The sequence below is a fragment of the Homalodisca vitripennis genome, chromosome 1 (genome assembly GCF_021130785.1).
Source record: "Homalodisca vitripennis isolate AUS2020 chromosome 1, UT_GWSS_2.1, whole genome shotgun sequence".
NCBI lineage: Eukaryota > Metazoa > Arthropoda > Insecta > Hemiptera > Cicadellidae > Homalodisca > Homalodisca vitripennis.
In genome coordinates, this window is record NC_060207.1 from 133,618,394 (window position 1) to 133,627,076 (window position 8,683).

Genomic DNA, 8,683 nt, shown 5'->3' on the forward strand with positions numbered 1-8,683 from the left:
TCGCTGATGAGCACAGAGTAAGAATATTAAAAATTTTAGTAAAATAAACCACAACACACAACTAAATGTAAAGTTTTGCGAATATTGAGTATCCAGTACTTGGAAGTTTCTGTAATGTAAATAACAAAGATAATTTTAGTGTCTAACTTTTACTATGAAATTAAAGTTATCTTCTCAGACCTGTGTAAGTATTATAATGGTATTTTATTGATCGAGGATACAAGGCAAAATCAACTATGACACAATAGGTTTAAATTACAATGGCCACAAATATGCATTTTGACATACTGTCTTTATCGTGGCATGAAGGTAAACACAACATTGGTGTCGTAAATATAATTCACTCGAACCACAATTTCCAACATACGTGCAAAGCCTACGAAATTGCGTACGAAGCTACTAGTAACTGCTAAAATTGCATAATCCCATACATGGACACGACCACGCACACAAACACACACAATTGTATATATATATATATATATATATATATATATATATACACCTATATACATTTTCGGGTAACAGTAGTTTTAGATTCTAGAGCTCATGATCGGACAAAATGTAAAAAGTGCTCACAGATATTCCGTCATTGGGGCAATTGCAATAGGCAGATCTCTATTAAATCTACTAAAAAATCGTACCAATACTCTTAAAAAATAAAGCCGAATTCTATGTAAATTAACGATCTAATATAAAAGTCAATACTGTTCTAATAGAAGATTCCTTGATTTTGCTTGGTGACTATTACATGTTAGAAAGGACTTTTCAGTTAGAATTACTGGCTTATACTGTTGCATGGAAGTAAGCCAGTTGGAATGGGAAAGTTTCTCGCATTAAATGACTGTTTCTGTATTAGCCAAAGGTCGTTTGTGCACGCTAACTCGGCAGAGGGCGGTTTTAACACGGATCAGGCCGAGTTATGGCGCATTACCCGAGGTTTAGCTTGAAACGTGCCATTACAGGCGTGCGACTCGCCTGGACACGCGATCTCTCTCCCGCACATCTGACATTTCGGGAGAACTTTGATAAGCTGCAGATTATGAAACATATGTAAAAGCTTTATAAGGTTATAAAGCTAAGTTTTGTAATAAATTAATCTGTCTTATCCTCATTAATATCATGTCCCGTTCCATCCCTCTTTTCACCCCTCTCTAACATCCACCACCCTTCCCCTTTGACTGTAGCTTCCTTTGTCATTTATAATACTCAAGATTCGATTATTAAAATTATTATTTGATTTACAGTAGATACATAAAATATTATATAGTCTTAATCATTAAATGTGTAATTTAGTGATTAAATTGAAACCGTTATAAAATAAAAATGTATTTTATTTCAAACAAAAATGTAAATTATAGTTATAAAAGAAAAATTTTAAATTTTAAAAACAAAACAAATTGAAAAAAGACTCATTAGGATACCTAGGGTTCTGAAAGGTTGATTAGTAAAACGTTGTTTAATTATTTATTGTAATCCCTTTTGACGTAAACACGGAATAAATTACATATTAATCTCAAACGCTAATGAGTGTTTACCTTATGATAAATAATTTATGGCACATTTTAGTATTCGGTATTTACTGATTCTGGAAGAAATATTCTAACCACAGTCCCATTCGTTATTACGAAATACAATAGTACATGGCACGTTATACTTTGGTACGTATTTATGTTTGTAGCTTATAATATAAAACATTTGGAGTAGTATAACCTGTAGTTAATGTAACCCAGGTTACATGTAAGTAAGGCATAACCCCACCTTCGCCGGGTAAAATAACGAGTTCATTCATTCATTCATTTATCGGTCTGTCACTATATTTATTCATGCTCTTACATCTACAGTCTCTATTATACAACATGAAGTTTTAATTTTAGTGAAGATAGTGCACAGTTAGTATGATCTTGCGTTGATACTAGCAAAGCACAAGTGAGTAATTTGTCGTACTGTGTACGCGAGGGTTGTTGTGTGCTATTTGTGTGGTGAGAGCGTACACAGAACCAAATCCAAATACACTGTCCGAATTAGTAACTGTTTGTCTTTTCTCGATATCTTTTCTCCTTGGAATTTTCCCCACAAATGACTCCTCCTTTGTTGAAAGCTTTGTACCCAAGATACAAAAATATCTATACATTTATAAAATTTTATTAAATGTAAATCTTTTCAGTTTGAAGGCATCGTTACTTCTACTATCATCTTGTATTTGTAGATTTAATACTATAAAATGTACTAAACGCGAATAATTAACATACGTATAGTAAAGTTCTTAACTTATATTTAGTTATATATATATATATATATATATATATATATATATATTTATATTTATATTTAGGTTGCAGGATAGTTATATGTTATGTTATGTTCTTATAATATGTTATAAGAAGTATAGTCAACAAAGATTAACGTCCATAAAAATATAAAAAAGCAGATAAAATAAACAAAATTTCTGAACAGATTTAGAGTATTTTATTAATTTAGACATAACAATCGGTTGAACATGATCAATAAATGTGTAATGATGTACACCATATTTTGTACAATTCCAAAAATTTTGGATTTTACAGATTTCATTCAACTTTTCATCCGATGCAGCTACATGATTTTTTATGGTGAAAATCCTTATCATAATTAATTTCCTTGCTTATACAAATAATTAACTATTAAATTATCAGCCTTCACCTTGTTTTTAATTTTTCTAAGGTATATTACAATTTGTATAATAAAAACATTTTATGAGTGACTAAGGAAATAATATAACTAAACATTTTCGGAATAACACTTGATCTCCAGACGTAAATTTCAATTGTTGAAGAAAACACGGGCCACTGAGTGGGCGATGGAAACACTTGTAAGTTGTGTTGACTCTGCGGCCTACGTCACCGATAAGCGGTCCCGTGGCGACGGTCGAGAGTCGGTAAACATCTTATCAGATACTTCTCTCCCCCCTCCACCAGCACTAGCTCTGAGTGGCAATTGTCAATGTCGAGCTTGGACCCTACCATACACATACACTAGAAGCGTGTACCTGGACTGTTAACGGAAGCAGGCTGCGTGTTATTTACGTTTAAGTCTGAAAACATCTTTATAAACCATTTTTATTTTATTTCCATTTATACCTGATTTACAACCTAAGTGGAGAATACCTTTAAAAACAATTACAGTATTTTAAATATGTGATTCTGTTTTATTTGTGATCTAAAAAGTTTATTTCTGTCTTAATCGAATCAGTTTGTTCAGTTATTTTTTGTAAATAACCATAAGTAATAGGGACAGAAAATTGAATTAACTCCTAGATAACTTATGTTTGCAGAACTATCTCTATTATTCGGGATCATTTAAAGATTAAGTAATATATTTACAATAGTAGTAATATATATATATATATATATATATATATATTATTATTATATATATATATATATATGTGTGTGATGTGTGTGTGTGTGTGTGTGTGTGTGTGTGTGTGTGTGTGTGTGTGTGTGTGTGTGTGTGTGTGTGTGTGTGTGTATGCCTATATTGAAAACTATAATTTTAGAAAAAAATTATGTTTTAAAATTCTAAATGACTGTTATAAAGTAAAAGACTACATAAATAACGTATATAGTATACAAAAATGAATCGCTAAATGTGTTGCTAGGCGCTAATTTCAATACCGCCTGGAAATATTATGCTAATTCTTTTTTCAAATACTCTTTGACGTCCTTGGAAGGTTTTTAAGGAGAGAAACGTTAAAAAAGTTTCCCAAAATATTTCAGAAATCAGGCCAATAATTAAAATATATACGACTCGTAATAAAAGGTCAACTGATACTTAACAGCTGTTGATACTGGCAGCTTAAGTTCATCACAGACAGAAAAATGTGTTGAAATTTATATTTTAGAAAATATTAGAACATCAGTGCTTAATCAGTAGTGTAATGCAAATTGCCCAGATGGAGTTACTATCTAATTTCTACTTTAAATTGTATCAAAGTTTATCTAACCATCTATTGCATTGAAAATACTATTTAAATACTAATAACAAAAACCATCTTAATGATGGAAGATGTGAATGTTTGCACGTAAGGTTCTCGAAACTGGTTGTTCCCTTGAAATTGTGTATGGGATGTTTACTGTGGCTTAAGGAGTATCAAAGGAATGACAACATTTCATCTTAAACCAGAAGCACAGCACAACAGAAATGATGATCTTTTATTAAAGATACTTTTTATTTTAAGGTGGAACCCAAACATTGAATAAAACTGTTTATTTCCTTGTTCAGTGCAACAAGACAAACTCAACTGTGGATCCGTAAATAAATTAGACCGGAAGTGAATTTCAACGGCTAGAACTAACACTTTTGATTGCGTAACTGTTTAGTCGTAGGATATATTTTATTAATTGGGAAAACACACAAACTCTAAGCATGGCACTTGAAATATTCAGCATTCACATTCAGAACATATAGTATCATACAGAACCGATTTCGTAAGGGTTTACAACACAATGAATTACGACTTTAATTATAGACTTAGAATTCTCAATATTTGGTATGTCGTTCTTTAAGAGTCATAAAACAAATTCAGTATAATAATATTTTTACTATAATTACTTTTGGAATAATGATGAGTTAAAGTGGAGAAATATTAAGTTTTAAATAGAAAACAGTGTTTATTTTCCATAATTTTGGTTATCATAATTCACAATAACACACAACATATTTTTCTTTTACTCGAATGCCAGAAAGAGTACCTTAATCAATACAAAATTATTTCCGAGGTAATATTGGTGTTTATTTTAATGTAGTAGACGTTTGAAATGATATGTTTTGCGTGTGATAGAGTTCGCCTGGACCCGGCTCCACCATTGATCTTCTTTAAAAAAAAAAAAAAAAAAAAAACTATAGTGAGCATTTCTTCTTCGGGAACAGAGTTTTTTAGGGTTCGCAGTCCTGTGTATGCATGTATAATTGTCATTCCTAGGTCTGTAGTTCCTCAAGGCAGTTGCCTGGGATCCATTCTCTTCCTCATATAAACCGCAGATCTGAAGGATCAGTTGATTTTCTGCTCGCTAAGTTCTTATGCTGATGATTCATAGCTGTTGTTGTCTTATCGAACCGGTGAGTTGGCTGAAGCTGCACGTAAAGTCAGCAATGACTTGGAGAGAGTAAAGAGGTGGTCAGATGATCATGGTCTACGGCTAAACTCCGATCAATGTTCTGTTTTGTTAGTAAATGGCTCATCTTTGAATGGCCAATCGGTAAAGTGAATGTCTGAAAGTTGTATTGTATCCATGAGGACGGTAAGCTTTTGACTTCATGCAATACTTTGAAGGTTCTTGCCGTCACTCTTGATTGCCAACTCGATTTTTCATACCACGTGAAATGCATATGTAAAAATATTACAACCAAGTTGAAATTTATATCTAAGCTAAGCACAATACTCCCAGTCTCTTCTAAATTAGAAATTATAAGATCAACAACTTTCCCATTAATAACATATGCCCTTCCAACCTTTGTTTTTGTTTAACAAGGGAAACCGTGATGGTTCCCACCCGCTTATAGAATAGGGCATTGAGATTTGTTTACGGTTTGAGGAAGTTTGATCACATATGCGAGTACCGATTAAGTGCTGGGGTGATGTCGGTGGAGGGTTGCTCCCATCTTCAAACCGTTAAGCTGATTCATAAGGTTCTTCAGACGGGAAAACCAGAATATCTTAGGAGAAAGCTGGTTTTTAGGCACGAGGTGAGTTAGCGCTGTACTCGTCAGGATGGTCTATTAAACCTACCAAGGACAAGTTTAGAGATGTACCAACTCAACTTATAGCTTAATGAACATATATTAGACCGAAAGTACATTAATCGAAGGCCACAATTGACATTGAAGTTAGTTTCTAGTGTTACATATTTACTTGACTGGGGCAACAAGGCTAACTCAACTTATGGCATGAACATATATTAGACCGAAAGTACATTAATCGAAGGCCACAATTGACATTGAAGTTAGTTTCTAGTGTTACATATTTACTTGACTGGGCAACAAGGCTAACTCAACTATGACAGTAAAAATGATACACCAGAAGTAGATTACAAGGTCTGGAAGATTTTTTACTGAAGTATGTTTCCAAAAAATTGTATTTAATTTTTTGATCGGGACAACAAGGCACACTCAGCTGTTCTGATGTATATATATATATATATATATATATATATATATATATATATATGTAATGTATGTATGCATGTAACTAGAAACGTTATACCGAGCATAAAACCTGATACAATAGCCGTTATTTCCTTAAACCTCTGATGCTCTTAATCATGAACACTGAAAAATAATACATACCTGGTGTACATTACAATATCATACGGTATACATTACATAATACATGCTTTTTACCAAGAAGGCTGCCCTTATATTTTGAAAGTTATTAATAAATCCATGAGTATCTGATACTATTTTATATAAAATTCATCAAATGTAATGATAAACGTTATTGAAATTTAAATTTAAAAAAATATTGCCAATATTTCATAATTTTTTCACCTCTTTATAGTCGAAATAAAATAGAGAAAATTCATTGGAAAATAATTGATTAATACAAGAGAGCTGTGGAGCGAACAGTTTGGTTATTGAATGGCAATTATTCCCCATTGGCTCGAGCGGCCAAGCTCGGCTCGTGATTGGTGGATTAGCCCGTGATGGATGGGTTGTTGTGGGCGCAGCGTTGGAGCTGGGGGCTCTATTAACAATATTACAACTTTTCTTCAGAGCTGTACTCTTTACTCTTGAGATTACAGTACGTTAAAAAACAACAACAGGTTATATTCTAAATCTAACTTTATAATCTTACTAAATATTTTGTTCTTTTCTTCTCAACAACATAATTTTTATGTATTTAATCTCAGTACAAACTGATGCAATATCCTCCAAGTAAGACAATAGTTTAATAGGTGTAGATATATCTGATTATCACCAAAATCTTACTATTATATCTCTTGTCTCAATCAAAAACATTAATAAAGGACATGTTATTACGGATCACAAATGAGGTTTAGGTGAAAAAGATTTGTAAAGTAAGAATAAGATCATTTTCGGTTCACCAAGCCAGAAATAATGTAATTTTAAATGTAAAAAGTACTTATTGGCTCTACCAAATCTTAGCGTACACGAATTATGAAGATGTGTACTTTATTACGAAGAGGAAGAGGAGGAAAAGCATTTAATAGGGCATACTGCTCGTAGTTACATGCCGGCCACGCATTTAAGGCTCCGCTTTCAAGGTGGCGTGCACTGTTTAAAACTGCGTTATGGATATGGACTCGTCTCAAATCAACAAAATTTTCACCTTAGAAACTGAGATTTTTAATGTCTCAATGTTAACAGTTGTAAAAAAATACGTTTAACTGTTATTATTAGTAATTTATACATATGCATACGTACGTTCAAAATACAGGTTATACTTGTGAAATGTATACTGAATACAAATTACAAAGGTATAATCAAATAATCGTATTTTCTGAAATGACATACGAATATTTAGGGACTTTACGCATTTTTAAACTTTCCCGCCATGTTAAAAGCGGATCCTCAGATGCGTGGCTGGCAGCTAATTAGCGTTTTCTCTTACCGTAATTATCCATGTCAACTGACTACCATCTTTAGGTTGAATTATTATAGGAATAACCTTAGGAAAGCAGTGTAAGACTTTATAGTAACATTTCAAAGGCAATAAAGAGACAAAAACTTTATTTTTATATTGTAATGTATTTATGGGATAGATACATACTTAATGTACGCATAAATGTTTAAGGTGATGGTAGATGTGGATATTACATATTAGAGAAAAACGCTGTTAAAAGGCTAGTACTGTGATTTGTTAGTATTTGTCTGGATAACAGTACTATGAGATCGGATTGGGTATTTTGCAGCAAGTTTTTTTTTTGGAAACCCAATTAATACTTAAATCCCTTAATTTTGACTTTAAATCTTAAATTTAATATTATTGCGGAATTTTATGTGGGAATACGAAACTTCCTTAACGTAAAGGGTTACTTCAAAAATCACAAAAAAATTGTTTACAGTTTATAATGTAAATTCAGTTTTTATGGTAAGAATTTAAAATTAAATCGAACCTAGCGGCCGTAGAGCTCTAGGGTAGATTTGTTCGACATTCTCCCAAAATCAATTTAAAGCTGACCATTTCCCTCCTTTACTCTTTTTAATCCTGCACAGCGAACGAAAGTATGTTTCAAGAATGTTTCTAAAGGATAAAAGAGTTTTTGACATTTACACCGTTGGATGTTTTCAAAAAGAACTCCACGTTAAGGTTTATAGTATAAAATTAATCCCCTTCTTCAAGTTTCAAAGAAACCATAAGACATTATGTTAAGCTATTCTAAAAAAACCAATTAATGTATGTCGATGACGTTAAATTTGAAAACAGAACCACTTGTAAGTCAAAACTACTCATGTATATTTCTACCTGAGAGTCTAGAGTGGTTTTTAGTAGCATATAACAATAAAAACATTCCGAAACTATATAATTTTCTTAATCATCTATCGGCAATAATACACTTTTAATCACAGTTTTCAAGATGCTAATTCAATTTAAAATAAAAACAAGTACAGGTAGAAATCAAGTTAATACTTAGATTTCGGTATTTCATAAATCAATTAATTTAATATAATGTTTTTGTTA